Here is a 16,686-nt window from a genome sequence, read left to right as displayed (position 1 = left end):
GAGTTGTTCTAATGAATGCTATGATTTGATTTCTGTAAAATAATACAGAACACATTTGTCCCGATTAATTCTGCGCCTCCGCAAACTTCAATTCTACGTACCTTGAAGATAAATATATTGTTACTGTACATATATGCAAAGGTAAGCACAGTAAACTTATACTTGCCTATATATGATTACATTACCAATATTTTAAACCAGGGATCAATGTCTGTGAGGGACAGCAGACTTCCAACTCTCTATATATATATATATATTGAATTTCAGTTTGATTCTGAAGCCTATCCTTTTGCCTAAATTGTAAGGGCTTGCTTTAAAAAATAAAAGCTGCCGTCCAAAGGTTCCCTGGTTCGGTGTCTGCTCCCTAAAATTGCTAAAGCAGCATTCACAAGGTGGAAGTTGTCCCTAGGGGACTGCTTAAAGTAAGCAAAAAACATGCAACCCCCTTTTGGGAGTTCATAACAGAACAATAATTTGGGATCATAATTGTGGTTGTAAGCATTGATACATTCCATATAGAACTGCAGAGGAGAGGGGAGGCATCCGTTACATTATTCTTTTCTTTGTGATTCATTATCGGTCACAAAGGGTACATTTTAAGTTGCAAAAACACTTCTAACTCTCAGTGAACCTTTTCTACATTGTGACCTGCATTTTTGTGGTCAGAAAGCCTGAGATTTGGCTTTTTGGAAGGCTTTGTTATCACAAAAATGATTTTTATATCAGCCCAATGTTTTAAATGGATTCTACACACATTTGGCCTTCTAAGCACATTCATCTAATGCTGAAGACATGCTTTTAAGAAGATTACTGCAAGTGTGCTTGAAAAGTTCAGTACACTTTTTCTGGAGATTTTTTATTACTTTCTAGATGTGTTCTAAATGCAAACTTAAAGTATTCTGCACATTTTAACAAAAGTCCTGCACACTGTCTATAAAATGATGTACTGTTTTCTAATGAACTCTGAGGGGCTCATTTATGAGAGGTTTTGCATTGCTTCATGAAAGCAGCGATGCAACACTTCTCAGTGCACCCGCCTTGCGACACGAATGATCCGTCATATTTACTGCATGACACATCATGTCTCAAGGAATGACAGATACGTCAGTATTACTGACATAACTGTCGACGCAAAAGTGGCACATTGCTGGAGTTGTGTCGGAAGCATGACACACCTCCAGCAATGTTCCTTTCACATGGGGTAAGCCCCACATGAAAGGGCCTGCGTCACCCTTACGCCTGCCATGAGGCAGGCGTAAGGTTGACACATTGGCATCCTAGAAGTGGCATAGCGAAATCTCAGATTTCACTGCGCCATTCCTACGATGCTTTCTTGCCAGGTAATGCCCACCCTGCATACATTATACCTGATGCCGGTATAATGTAGTGCAGGGATTTACGAAGTGAGACATCTACCTGGATACGTCACTTCATAAATATAGCACAACATGGCACATTACTTATGCCACTGCTGCGTCACTAAAAGTGATGCAACGGCAGCGCAAAAGTGAAGCAGGCCTTCATAAATAAGGCCCTGAATATGTTCCTAAGGGAAACGGCTATCATATTGGAAAATCAATCAACCAAATATTTCACAATGTATTCTGTGGATTCTTTATAATGAGTTGTACACTCTACATTTGAACAATACATTACAACTTCTATAAATGTTTTTGAACTGCTTTCTAACAGTGTCGTCATGATTTTTATGAATCCTGACCTTTTTAATCAGAAATTCTATGTACTAAATATAATGTAACACTACTTACAAGAAGTTTGTACACTTTTCAAATTGTTTAGTAATTTTTTGTGTATGTTGTAAGGAATAAGGTACATTTTTGGCGAAAGAATTATTCTGCTGACTGTTTCTCGATCAATCCTGCCATTTTGCAACAAATCTGCATACATTTGAAGATTATGAACTTTTTAAAAGAAATTGCCACATTTAAAAAAATGCTTTTTGAAGAATATAGATATTTTTTTTAACAATCTTTTACAATTAAACCATGCAGCATTTTTCTAATAACCTTGTATAAAGCTGTATTATGGTCTTGAGTATTGACTGTTTTTCTTTTGATATCTGTACACTATTTCAGATTAATTCTGCACACTCTTAAACCTGGTGAACAGGCTCAAAATAATTGCATAATGTTTTGTCAGAGGGATTCTGAATACCTTTCTGAAGAATTATGACAACATTGTACTCAGTCCTTATAATTAACCAGACCTACATTTTCTGTAAACAATTCTTGTCTGAAGAATTAACGTAAACGTTTCATTTTCTGCTTATGTGCCCCTCATTTAATTTCATATATTCAATGTATTCATTTATTCACTGTGCCCACTTAAAATGACCAAACACGCAATGCATTTAGTATTTAGCGATTGTATATGGATAAAGTATAACATTTGCTTTACTTTAGCTTATTAGTACAGCACAATGCTTTATAATTAGGCAAAGGCACAAGAGTATTCAGATGTCAATTCTAGCATATAAAAAGTTATAGGAATTTAAAAGTGATGTGTAAATTATAAACTTAAGGTATAACTATAACTTTAGAATTTATCATGTTTGTGTAGGTTAAGTTTTGTTGATATAGGGAGAATAAATAAAGTGTTCCTAACTATAACAAAAGTTTAACTTTTATATTTTAATGAATTTTAATGTTTTTAAAAAAAAAATGATTTTCAAATCATGGAGTTTTGTGTCGTTAGAGTGTTGTTCAGTAGAGTGGAGGAGAGTGCCGTACAGTATAGTGTTGTACAGTGTAGTGTTGTGGAGAGGAGTAGACAAGTGTGGTGCAGTGGAGTGACATACAGTAAAATAACGTACAGTGGAGTGGTGTAGAGTGAAGCGGCATAAAGTAGAGTGTGGCACAATGGAGTGGTGTACAGTACAGTGGTGTAGAGTGGAGTGTGGTACAGTGGACTGATGTACAGTGAAATAGCATAGAGTGGAGTGGCATAGAGTGGAGTGTTACAGAGTGGAGTGTTGCACAGTGGAGTGGGGTAGACTGGAGTGGTGAAGACTTGAAAGGCTTAGAGTGCAGTGGCATAGAGTTTAATAGTGGAGAGTGGAGTGTTTGTAGAGTGGAGTGGGATAGAGTGATGTGACATTCAGTGTAATAGTGTAGAGTCGAGTGGCATAGGGTGTAGTGGCGTACAGTGGAATGCCATAGAGTGGAATAGTGTAGAGCAAAGTGGCATAGAGTGGAGTTGCGATGAGTGGAGTGGTTGAGAGTGGAATAGCGTTAAGTGTAGTGGCATACAGTGGAGTGACACAGACTGGACTGTTATACAGTGGAATAGCGTGGAGAGGCATACAATGGAATAGTGTAGAGTGGAGTAGCATAGAGTGAAGTTGCTTACAGGTGAATGGTGGAGACTGGAGTGACAAAGAGTGGAGTTGCATAGAGTGGAGTTGCATAGAGTGGAGTTGCATAGAGTGGAACAGCGTAGAGTGGAGTGGGATGGGGTAGAATGTAGCTGCATACAATGTAGATTGTTGTGGCATAGAATGGAGTAGCATACAGTGAAAAAGCATAGAGTGGAGGGTGGGGTAGAATGGAGTGGCGTACAATGGAATAGCATAGAATGGAATAGCATGGAGTGAAGTGGCATACATTGTAGTAGCGTAGACTGAAGTGGTATAGAATGGAGTGAAGTACAGTTTAATGGCGAACAGTGGAGTGGCGTACATTGCAGTGGCGTACAGTGGAGTTGTGTAGAGTGGAATAGTATAGAGTGGAGTAGCATAGAGTATAGTGGAGTCTAATGGAGTGGGATAGACTGAAGAGGAATAAAGTGGGGTGGGATAGAGTGGAATAGCATACAGTAAAGTGGTGTAGAGTGGAGTGTGGTACAGTAGTGTGGTGTACAGTGGAACCACTCATAAGGGAGTGGCGTAGAGTGAAGTGGCATACCATTGAGTAGCATATTTTGGAGTGCCATAGATTGGAGTGGCATACACTGGAAAAGCATATAGTGAGTGGCATTCATTGTAATGGCGTAAAGTGGAATGGCATACAGGGGAATGACTAAGAATGGAGTGGCATAGAGTAGTATGGAGTGGAGAGCCGTAATCTGCAGTGGCATGCAGTGTAGTAGAGTACAGTGTAGTGTCATACAGTGAAATAGTGTACAGAGGACTAGCGTACAGTGTAGTGAAATACAATGGAATAGCATAAAGTGAATGTGGCATACAGTGTAGTGGCGCAGGGTGGAGTGGAAGAATGCAATAGGTGGAGTGGAGCGGCAGAGAGTGAAGTGTAGAAGAGTGCAATAGCATAGAGTGGAGTAGTGCAGAGACTAGTAGCGTACAGTTGAGTGTCATAGACTGAAATAGTGTACAGTAGAATAGCGGAGTGGCATAGAGTAAAGTAGAGTAGAGTAGAGCAGTGAAGAGTGCAATAGCATAGAATGGAGTAGTGTAGAGGGGAGTAGCATAGAGTGAAATCGCTTAGAATGGTGTTAAGTAGAGTTGAGTACAGTGGAATGGCATAGAGTGGAATAACAGAGTGGAGTGGCATACAGTGGAGTAGCGTAGAGTGGAGTGGTGCAGAGTGGAATAGCGCGAGGTCTCTTTTGTGGTCCAGATTGACATAGAGTGGATTGGCATACAGTGGAATAGCATAGAGTGACGTTTCATAGAGTGGAGGGGTGTACAGTGGAGTAGCGTAGAGTGGAGTGGTGTGCAGTGGAGTGGTGTAGACTGGAGTGGTGAAGAGTGGAGTTGCATAGAGTCCAGTAGCATAGAGTGGAGTGTCATAGAGTAGAGTGAGGTAGACTGGAGAGGAGTAGAGTGTGATAGTGTAGAGTGTATATAGTGGGTTGGTGTGGAGTGGAGTGGGGTAGAGTTAAATGTCATAGAGTGGAATAGTGTTGAGTAAATGACAGAGTGGAATGGCATAGAGTGGATTTGTGTAGAGTGGAGTGTACTATTTGAAAGAGATGTAGTATAAAAGTGGGTGAATGGATGTACATGTAATGTGGCAGGAATATAGATGTTATTGGGAATGTTTGGTAGTAGGTGTAAATAGCTTAAATAGTCTTAAAGTTGTAAGTGTTAAAATACTAAATTAAATGTTGTGCTGTGGTATACCAGCGCAAATTCACTGTATACCATGGTATATGCTGTTGACAAGGCAGTATCTAACTGGCTAAAGGCTGTCTATAAAAAAATGTAAAAGGCAACCATGTGGTTTAAAGCACACTTTTAAGGCTTTCTAGGCAAGTTATAGTTAGACCACTCTGCTGTACAGCACTTTACTCTACTCTATGCCCCTCCAATTTACTCCACTCTACAACATGCCACTCCACTCTATGTCACGCTATGCCACTTGACTGTATGTCACCCTACTCCACTCTACTACATACCACTCCACTGTATGACTTGTCACTCCACTCTATGACATGCCACTTTATTAAGCACTACTCCACTCTATGTCCCTCCATTGTAAGACAATCCATGGCATGACACTCCACCCTACAACATGCCACTCCACTTCACTCTAGTAGTACACTCCACTTCAATGTACAACACTCCACGTCACTCAACTCTACGACATGGCATGGGACACTTATTGCAGTAGAGGACTTAGTCCTAGTTTTACTAGGGGCAGGAGGAGGTCTGTGATCTTCAAACCACCTGCACTTTATTGGCCAGCGCTATACAGAACACAAAATCTTTCAGCAAGATGCTTATTGCAGCAGGGGACTATGAGTCATAGGTTCACCTGGGGCAGGAGGTGGCCCGTGATCTTCAATGCACACAAACCTTATCGGGCAGTGCCATACAGCACACAGACTCTTCCTGCTGCGCGGTATGCTGATTGCAGCAGAGGACTACGAGCCCCATGTTCTTCAGGGGCAGAAGGAAGCCCCCGATCTTCAATGTAACTGTACCTTATCGGGCAGCACAGTGCAGGACATTTATTGCAGAAGGGGCTACGAGTCCTAGGTTCACCAGGGGCAGGAGGAGGCTTGTGATCTTCAACGTACCTGCACTTTATTGGCAGGTGCTATATAGTGCACAGACTCTTCCAACGGCATGGATGCTTATTGCAGCAGGGGACTATGAGTCACAGGTTCACCAGGGGCAGAAGGAAGCCCCTAATCTTCAACCAATCTGCACTTCATCAGCCAGCACTGTATAGCGCACATACTCTTACGCGGTGTGGGCCATGCATTTATGACATGGTCAGTGACATCACTGATGACATCTGAAATGACATCACTGATGACACCATTCAGTGAGCTTATTTTATAAGAGTTTATGAATGTTAAACATATATACTAATGTACTACAAAACTTAAAGTAGTATACTCGGTGTAATACTAATGTGTGATACTACTTTTAATATATATCATGTGAGTGGCTGTGTGTCTGTATGTATCTTTGTTCGTATGGGTGTCTGAGTGGTTGTGTAAATAGCTGTGTGGGTGAGTGTGATGCTGTGTGAGTGGCTGTATTGGTTAGTGAGTAGGTGTGCCAGTGGATGTATGGGTGGGTGAGTGACAGTGTAAGTGGCTGTATCAGTCTGTAAGCATGTGTGTAGTGACTGAATGGGTGGGTGAGTGAGTGGCTGTTTGAGTAGGTGTTTCCTTAATTGACTGTGTTTGAGTGACGGAATTGGACAGCGAGTGTCTGTGATAATGGCTGTATGGGTGAGTATAGGAATGTGTGAGTGCTTGAATGGATGTGTGAATGGGTATGTACATGGTTGTGTGAGTGAGTGCATGAGTGCTTTAATGGGTGAATTAGTGAATGCTTGGAGAGGCTAATTTGGTGAGTGAGTGAGTGGGTGTGTGACTCTGTTGGTAAATAAGTGGGTGTGTGAGTAGCTCAATAGGTAAGTGTGCAGTTATGTGACTGTCTGTATGGGTGAGTAACTGGTTGTGTGATTGGCTGTATGGGTGAGTGAACTGTTGTGTGAGTGGTTGTACAAGTGAGTGAGTGGGTGTGTGAGTTTATCGTGTATGCTGCTATTTGATGAATTGTTCTTTTATGGCCCTGGATGCCCTGGGGTAGTTGGGTCCCAAGGACGTCCCACACAGCACGCCTCCTTTCGCCCCCTTTCTCCACCACTCTGCAAATGCACCCCCTGGCACACTACTAGTAGGGGGATGAAGTCCCCTTGGCTATTGACCTCCAGCAAGTCCCACACAGTGGGTTTGCTAAAAGGTCGTCAGAGGCCACGCCCCTTTCTCCACCCCTCTGCAAACGCGCCTCCTGGCGCACTGCTGCTTGGGGGATAAAGTCCACTTTAGTCCGGAGACCTTCAGGAGGCAAGGGGAACTCATATCCCCACCAGCAGTGCATCAAGAGGCACGTTTGCAGAATGGTGGGGAAAGGGGGCTTGGACTCCGACCACCTCTCAGCAATCCCACTGTGTGGGGATAGCTGGAGGCAACGGTAGGTCTTCTTGGCCCCTAAGGACCATCAGCAGCCAAGGGGACTTCATCTCCCAACCAGGAGTGCGCCTGCAGGCGTGCTTGCAGAGTAGTGGAAAAGGGGGCGGGGCCTCAGCAATTTGCTGGCTTTTTTATTTTTCCTATTTTTTAGGAAGGGTGGCTGTGTGGCCCCTTCCCTAAACCATTTTGGGCCCCAGGGATCCCATCCCCTGGGGCCTAACTCTTTGAAAAAAATTCATTTTTTTCAAATTTTGGCACCGGGACTCCATCCCCCAGGGCCCGGCCATTTATTTTTAGCTTAATAGGGTGGGGGGGATGAGTGGCCCCCCTCCCGGGCCATTTTCAGCCCCGGGGACCCCATCCCCCGGGCCATGGCCATCTCACTGGGGACCGGGAGGGAGACTGAAGGCCCCCGCGATTCTGGCCAGCTCCCGCCTCCTGCATGAGCCGGCATTGCTTTTTACATCCCAGGAGCTGCTAACATACAGCTCCCTGGGTGTAAACAGCAAATTGTGCTCCACTTTGACCAAGGGAGAGCATAATGTTCTTGCTTGCTCAAAGTTGAGCACACTGTTTGCTATGGGATGGCGGAAGCAGTGGTACTGCCATCCCACAGCAAACTGCAATGACCCAGGGGTGGGTGCCCGGCACATTGCTGGAAGGTGGCGGTTTCCAGGGCCATGTAGGACCCCAGGAGGGAGGCCACGCGGCTCCCCTCCCATCTTGTATATAACTAGCCCCGGGGAAGTGGTGGTCCCCGGGCCTGGGGGTCCACAACTGACCCACTTCATTAGTGTATTGGTGCCTAGGGGAGGTGGCAGTCCCCGGGGGTGCGTTGGGGGCCGGAGCCCCCCCACGCATCATTATTTATTTATTTCAGCCCCAGGGAGGTGGCGGTCAGGGAGGCCTCTGCATTTTTATTTTAAAATGCATCTGCTTCAGGGAGGTGGCAGTCCCCTCCATACTATTGAAATTTTCCCCAAGGAGGTGGGGTCCAGTGGGCCCACCTGCATTATTAATAATTGCCCCAGAGAAGTGGTGGTCCCCTCAGCTTTAATAAGCCCTAGGAGGGGGGGCCCTTGCACCCCTCTCCTATATAGATTATATGCCCCCAGGACCTGGCCCATCTAGGTGTTATTTTAAAGCAAGCATGAATTTGCAGCACATTTTTTATTTTAATGCTTTTATGCCATGGCAGGGTCCCACGGGGACCCCAAGTCCATGGCTTGGGGTTTAGGGTATTTCTGCCCTGTCCATTTTCTTTATTTTCCCTTTTTTGGGAAATCAGTGAAGCTGAGTCCCAAGATGGCTGCCAACACCTCCTGGATGAAGTGTGGGCAGCCAATAAGAGCAGTACATTTCCCTGCACGAAGACTTCGCAACCAGAGATATCACTATAATTTTAAACTTACATTTCTCAACAACTTCTAAATGGATTCACACCAAACAGGCAAAAGGCACTTCCTTGAACCAACATCTACTTCCCTGCCAAATATGGTGTAAGTCATTTAACGGTTTGGGATGTAGCTTTGGCTAGAGGTCCCTATGGGAATTAACATTACAAACGCACCCTTAATTAGCACCCCAATTTCTCGGACCCCACTGCACGGGTACCCCACAAATTTTCCATGACACACAGAATCTACCTTGACACTTTTTTGGGCAAATTACATGAAGATTGCACAAATGACACCAAAGTTATAGCCAAGTCAAAAAATGATTTTCCTATGGAAACTAGGTCCTAGCTATAACTATCTACTGGCGACCGCCAGTAGGTTATATATATATGGACAGCCACCTCCCTAGGGCAATTATTATTATTAATGCAGGTGGGCCCACTGGACCAGCCCGCAGCCCAAGGGACTGCCACCTCCCCGGGGCTAATGCATCTTATGTGGAGGGGCCTCGTGGACCCCCCGGGGACCACCATCTCCCCGGGGATAATTTCAATAGTATGGAGGGCCTCGCAGACCGCCCCAGGGACCAACACCTCCCCGGACACATGCATATTAAAAAAAAAAACAGGGGAGGCCCAAAGGCTTACCATGTAGCACCAGGGACCGCCACCTCCCTGGGGCTAAAATAAATGAATAATGATGTGCGGTGGGCTATGGTCCTTGCACACAGCTCCGGGGACACCACCTGCCTGGGACACCAATCCACTAATGAAGGGAGTCCGTTGTGGACCCATGGCCCCAGGGACCACCACCTTCCCAGGGCTATCTATAGACAAGATGGGAGGGGGCCGCCCGACCCTCTCCTGGAGTCCTACATGGCCCTGTGGACTGCCAACCCTCAGGGCCGGCTCCAGCAATGTCCCGGGGGGCCTACCCCTGGGACATCGCAGTTTGCTATGGCAGGGCGGGAGCATTGCTCCCATCATCCCCAGAGCAAACAGTGTGCTCTGCTATGAGCAAGCCATTATGCCACACAGCCCCCTCCTGAAGGCCAGGCCTTAACTTTTATGTTTAATGGGTAGGGGGCCTGCGCAGGTTCCGGAGAACCTATGTACCGGGGCAAGGCCAGGTCGTTGGGGACCACGGGAACCCTTAAGGTCCTGCTGTGCTCCCGCCAAGCCATAGCAAAATGCAATGTCCCAGGGGTGGGCACCCAGGACATTGCTGGAGCTGGCTATGGGGGGTGGCAGTCCCCAGAGCCATGTAGGGCTCCTGGAGGTGGGCCACACGGCCTCCCTCCCATCCACTCTGTAGCCCCGGTGAGGTGGTGGTCCCTGGGGTCGGATGTCTGCAACGGACCCTCACCTTTACTTAATTTTTTTGCTCAGGGAGGTGGCAGTCCCTGGGACTGCGAGGCGGGCGCATAGCCCCCGCATTCCAGTACATTAGTCCCGGGGAGGTGGAGGGCCCCGGGGATGACCCTCACGCATTATATTCTTAAGTAGCCCCATGGCTTTCCGCATTTTAATATATCAGCCCTGGGTAGGTGGCGGTCCCCGGGGCTTAGAGGGCCCATGCGGCCCCCGCATTATTAATTTGAATTGCCCCTGAGACCTGGCCAACCTGGGGGCCAAATTAAACGAAGCGCTCCTGACCCCTGAAGAGGCCCAGGGGTCAGGGTGTTTCTACCCTGCCCCCTTTTTATTTTTTAAACGTTTTTCTTGTGACTCAATTAAACTGAGACACAAGATGGCTGTCAACACTTCCTGGTTTGAACAGTTGGCAGCCAATCAGATCTCAGGTACGAGATCGGGAGGGTTTGCGGATCCACCGCAGCCACAGCTGTATATCTAAAAAATCTTCAAATTTCTCAGGGAACTAATGAATGGATTTACACCATTTAACAGAAAGAGTGCTCTCTGGACCAAGAGCTACCTTTCTGCCAAATTTGGTGTAATTCAGTTCAGCAGTTCGGGCTGTGGCTGCGTCAGCTGTTTCCTATGGAAATTAACATGGAGAAAAAGCATTTTAGGACCCCCCTTTCTCTCTGCCCCCGCTTAATGGATCACTACCTACTGGCGACTTCTAGTAGGAGATATATATATTCACTGAAAAAACCATAGGTTTCACACACGTTATAGTTACGAATTAGCATTTACAAAACCTTGCAAATTCACTTAAAAAACCATAGGTTTCACACATGTTATAGTTAGCTGGACATTTCACTCGTAAAAAACCTATGAAATTCCCCCGTTATAGTTACTGTAGGCAACTATAACTCACGCGACCGCAATCCTCTGCTGATGACGTTAATCTTTAGCTATACATATGTGTCTTTATGAAAAATAAATATTTGTAATATATGTATAGCTAAAGATTAATGGAAGAAGACATGGATAAATAAGTGTCTAAATACAGTGATGTAATATCTGACGTCATCAGCAGAGGATTGCGGTTGCGTGAGTTATAGTTGCCTACAGTAACTATAACGGGGGAATTTCATAGGTTTTTTACGAGTGAAATGTCCAGCTAACTATAACATGTGTGAAACCTATGGTTTTTTAAGTGAATTTGCAAGGTTTTTTAAATGCTAATTCGTAACTATAACGTGTGTGAAACCTATGGTTTTTTCAGTGAATTTGTACGTTTTTTTTAAATGCTAATTTATGTAGGAATTTTTTTTTAAATCGCGAGGTGCGCGTACCCTGCGCTCACGGTGCGCTTCGCGCACCGTGCGCGCGCTGTGGGTGCTCGGTGCGCCACGGTTCGCAGTGCGCGCACCTCGCAATTTTTCCCAAAAAAAAGAAATGTTTTTTTCTCCCTTGGGGGTCCTTTTGTGACCCCCTGACCAAGGCTAGGGGGTCAGGAACTGTCCACTCTGCCCCCTTTTCACGTTCTCCTCCTTTTTTTTTCAGCCCCTCAGACTGCGAGAGACAAAATGGCGGCCGACACTTCCTGGTTTCGACCGATTCGAATGTTTACCGACATCTACCAACCAATCAGAATTGAGCACGCGCACGGCAGGGTGCGCGCACTGTGCGCGCACGGTGCGCGCGTATAGATATTGATATGCTTTTAAATGCTATTTTCTCAGGAAATACTGAACAGATTTACACCAGACCTGCAAAAGGCACTTCCTTGACCGTATGGCTGCCTCTCTGCCAAATTTCACGTAATTCTGTTCAGGCGTTCGGGCTGTAGCTGTGTCTAAAGGTCCTATGGAAAAATGCATGGGGAAAACGCGTTTTGGGACCCCCCCTTTTTCTCGGCCCCCGCTTGACGAATCACCCCGAGACTTTCAGGGTAGGAGCGGAGCGCCCCATTAGTTTTGAAAATTTCGCCAGGATTCGTCAACCGGCGCCAAAGTTATTCAAAATAGAATTTTGAGATTTCCTTTGGAAACTAGGTTGTAACTATAACTATCTACTGGCGACCACCAGTAGATAATATATATATATATATATATATATATATATATATATATATATATATATATATATATATATATATATATTACCTACTGGCGGTCGCCAGTAGGTAGTTATAGTTAGGACCCCTTTTCCATAGGAAATCCGCAACATTCTATTTTGAATAACTTTGGCGCCGGTCGACGAATCCTCGCGAATTTTTAAAAATAGGTGGGGCGCTATGCTCCGCTCCTACCCTGAAAGTCTCGGGGGGATTCGTCAAGCGGGGGCTGAGATAAAAGGGGGGTCCCAAAACGCGTTTTTCCCATGCATTTTTCCATAGGACCTTTAGACAGGGCTACAGCCCGAACGGCTGAACAGATTTACTTGAAATTTGGCAGAGAGGTAGTCCTCAGGTCAAGGAAGTGCCTTTTGTAGGTTTGGTGTAAATCTGTTCAGTATTTCCTGAGAAAATAGCATTTAAAAGCATATATATATGTGGGCGGAGCCTAACCACACATCTCATCCTGAGATCTGATTGGCTGTCAGCACTTCATCCAAGAAGTGTTGGCAGCCATCTTGGGACCAATATACATGATAGCACCTCATTAAAAAGCATTGCAGTTAATAGAAGGTTTTAAGACTTTAGTTACATTATAAATCATTTGTTGATGGTACCATACTCATTTTAGGAATTGTGGTATGTTCTAAGGTGATTTCACCATGTGAAAAAGCCTTCTGCTGGGATATCATGATTGAGAGAAAAATATTTTCTCATGCTTTTACCACAGAGGTTTGGAAGGTGATCTATAAGCTAAACTGAGAGCTTATTTTCTGTAAATTCACATTATCTTTCTCAGTCATGTGAGAATGAAGTCTGACATTCTCAGTAAAACATGTACATCCAACAAGGGCAGAGACTGTCAGTTGATTCCTTTGTGTTCTACTGCAGCTTCCCAGAGTGTTCCAAAGAACTACTAGAGCGCTAACAGTCCTACCTAGGATAAACGTATGGCACACCTGAAGCCATCTTGCTTGGAATAAAGTGGTAACTCTTAAAACATTTAATTTCAAAAGGAACAAAATGAGGGGGTTCATTTTTCCATAAAAAGTATGATTAGTGCTGCAGAAAGAAAAATTAGGGCACATTTTGAGTGACTTCTCAAATCCTCTTCTATTTCATTAAAAAATTCTGACATGCAGACTGAAACATGAACTTTCAATACCAGCAGCAGTTTTCCCTGTTGAGCAGTAGCTTTACTACAGTGATCTAATGAGCAAAAAGAGTGCTAACATTCTGAATTTATGGCAAATGTGTGACACATCTGAATGCCTTCTTGATGGAATCAAAGTAAAAAACTGAAAGTATTTCCTACTGAGGAGACTGCAGTAAATGAGGAAATTAGGAAACTTCATAACAAATAAGTCTCCCAAGATGGCCACCAGAGACAAAAGAGCCCAAATGTAGCCCAAATATCACCCAGATGTAGCCCAAGTATAGCCCAATGACAGAATGTCCCAGAATGTTCTTAAAAACAACTAGAGCGCTTACTGTCTTCATTATGACAAAAGTATGGCACACCTGAAGCCATCTTGATTGGAATAAACTGGTAACACTTAAAACATTTAATTTAAAAAGGAACACAATGAGGGGGTTCATTTTGCCATAGAAATTATCATTAATGCTGAAGAAAGAAAATGAGGGCACATTTTGAGTGACTTCTCAAATCCTCTTCTATTTCATTAAAAAATTCTGACATGCAGACTGAAACATGCACTTTTAATACCAGGAGCAGACTTCCATGGTGAACAGTAGTTTTACTACAGTGATCTAATGAGCAACTAGAGTGCTAACATTCAGAATTTATGGCAAATGTGTGACATATCTGAATACCTTCATGATGGAATCAACGTAAAAAACTGAAAGCATTTCCTACTGAGGAGACTGCAGTACATGAGGAAATTAGGAAACTTCATAACAAATAAATCTCCCAAGATGGCCACCGGAGACAAAAGAGCCCAAATGTAGCCCAAAATCACCCAGATGTAGCCCAAATATAGCCCAATGACAGAAGTGTGCAAAACACTTATTATTTAGTGTTTTTGCAGTGTTATATAGTGCAGACTTGTCAGGTATTGGAGTGCTTTACATGAGCATTGGTTACATCACACAAGCACATATTCATTTTGGTTGTAGACATGGGGAGACTAAGTGATTTGACCAGAATCACAGAATGTCGAGCTGAAGCAGAAACTTCAACCTGGTTCCCCAGTTGCAAAGTCTGCAGTTCTGGAAGTAACACCACATCCTCTCCCCTAAGTGCAACATTTAATCAAGTGGTCAACTGGATAAAAAAACAAAGATAACAAATAATTTAAAAGTGCTTTGTCGCTATTTGAAAACTCAGACAAAATGTCCTTATTTTAGTCTTTTAGAGCACTAACCATAATTTTGATGCAAATAAGACCCTCTCATATATGTAATTTCTAAAGGAAATGCTCTAGGTATTACAGTTTTGATTACATCAAGATGATGTCAGGCGTTCCACACTTTTGTAATAAATATAGAATGTTAGCAATCTAGTTGTTCATTGGGATACTGTTGAGAGGCAAAGGCCAGGGGCACGGACTCTGAAAATTGAAGGCAGGTAGGAGAGTGCAAAGGCAACAATTTAACCACACTGAGCAGGCAGGAAGGGCCGTGGAAGCACAACAGACTATGGAGGGCAGTGGAAAGGGGGGCAGGGGCAACAAACCAACAATACAGGACTTGCAAGAGAGGCTGTTGGAGGGAAGATCTATTACGGGTCAAGGAAGCTAGAGGCGGTCCCCAGAGCCCCGGGAGCCACCACAGAACTGAGCAGGAGAGTGAGTCAGGGACAAAAGGGGCACCTTAATTTGAGCCGGGGTGCCTAGGAACGCTTGCTCCAAAAATGAAGAAAACAGACATATGAGACATGGAATTGGTGGCAGAATACAATGGCAGTTTAATGAGAAGATACAACTTCAAAGAAACCGCAGAATAGAGACATAAAGTACAAAATACAGAATCCAGATAATCATACAGCTGTCATGATATTCTCTGTATCTCAATTAATGTACTGACAGAGAGAGAGAGAAAACACATCTATAAATGCATCATGAGAAACAAGTTACACCAAGGAAAATGTTACCTAGGAACACTCACGTTTACTCTTAGAGCAAGCATTCCTGCAATTACAATACAAAATCTTTTAAATGCAAAAGTAAAGAGAACAATGGTTAAACATAACATGACATTTCATATAGGTAAAATAGAATAAGATACTTCAAGCAAAGCAGAGCAAGACATTTTAAGCAAAGGAAGACAAGAGCTCCCAGCTCTTGGGGAAAACCTGCACAGCCTGTTAACCTACATACAGACGGCGAGGTAGTCCGTCGATATCTGTGGGTGCTCCCTTTTTATATCATTTTGTGGGCTCCTTTGCACGCTACATCTACCTACGTATGCTACCCAAAAGCTTCGTCTGCAGATTTTACCAGACATTTCGTCATTTACCCACTTAATGCTGACAATGGACTGGGTGAAAAGGTCAGTCTCTCAGGCCAATCGCTTATCGTAAGTTCCATAGAGCAAGCAGAAAATAATGGGTATTGTACGGGAATTCAATATATTCATGTACAAAATCTCCTCAGTTCGCCTAACTTGACGCTCTGCGGTTGCCACTTCCTTAAAAGCGGGAAACCTGCCCAGGAAGCAAGTACCAGTCCAGGATGCAGCCTACTGTATGTCGACAGCTTCAGTGGGATGTTGAACTTTGATACCGAGCACGGAGCACTCGGGTAGGGTGGGGGCTACTAGTTTGGAGCAGAAGGCCCCGCAGACCTGCCTTCAGACTGCTATACACTAAAATTGCAGAGCTATGGTCAATTTAACAAAGAGGCCTACATATTGAACAGAAGGGCCTACACAGGGGTTTTATGCTGGCTGAGTGGTAAGGATGTCTCAGGATAATTATATAGCAACACAGGACCCGCTGGTCAATTTAATACGGCCTACAAATGCGGCTGGCAGGGCAAGGACAAGGGTCTCATACTTCAGGTGTGGACAGAACGGGCCAGGGGCCCCCTGTGATACAAAATCTACCCTCCTTCAAGGCTGTGGCAATGTAATAGACCATTGTGGGCAGAAGGAAGAGGCAATGGTAGTACAACCATACATGCCAACAGACCCGATTCAGCCAGGAAACGTCCAATGTTTTTAAGCTCAAATGGGCTTTATTTGATCTGTCTCCTGTCTACAATATCCTCTTTTTCAATGTAACTCAAAGGGGAAAATCAATACCCCAGTTTTTTTTCAAAATCTCCCTCTTACCAAGTTCAAAATGTTCGCAAGTATGGTACATTGGATCATGGAAGGAAATGGGATAGGGACATGGACTTGGATAACAGAGGACAAGAGGGACATGGAGAGGTGCACCAAACTGACC

At 44.3% G+C, this 16,686-nt stretch overlaps 1 protein-coding gene and 1 long non-coding RNA gene across 2 annotated transcripts in view; one reads left to right on the top strand and one right to left on the bottom strand.

Moving 5' to 3' along the window:
• The window catches only part of LOC146811895 (sulfotransferase 1 family member D1-like), a 266,881-nt gene that overhangs the window by 35,117 nt on the left and 215,078 nt on the right, over window positions 1-16,686 (top strand). The gene's annotated exons all lie outside the window — the stretch shown is intronic.
• LOC146811896 (uncharacterized) overlaps window positions 1-16,686 on the bottom strand; it is a 166,063-nt gene that overhangs the window by 8,268 nt on the left and 141,109 nt on the right. The window lies entirely within an intron of this gene.

The sequence above is a fragment of the Triturus cristatus genome, chromosome 7 (assembly GCF_964204655.1).
Source record: "Triturus cristatus chromosome 7, aTriCri1.1, whole genome shotgun sequence".
In the NCBI taxonomy this organism is placed as follows: Eukaryota; Metazoa; Chordata; class Amphibia; order Caudata; family Salamandridae; genus Triturus; species Triturus cristatus.
This window is presented reverse-complemented; position numbering and strand designations above follow the sequence as displayed.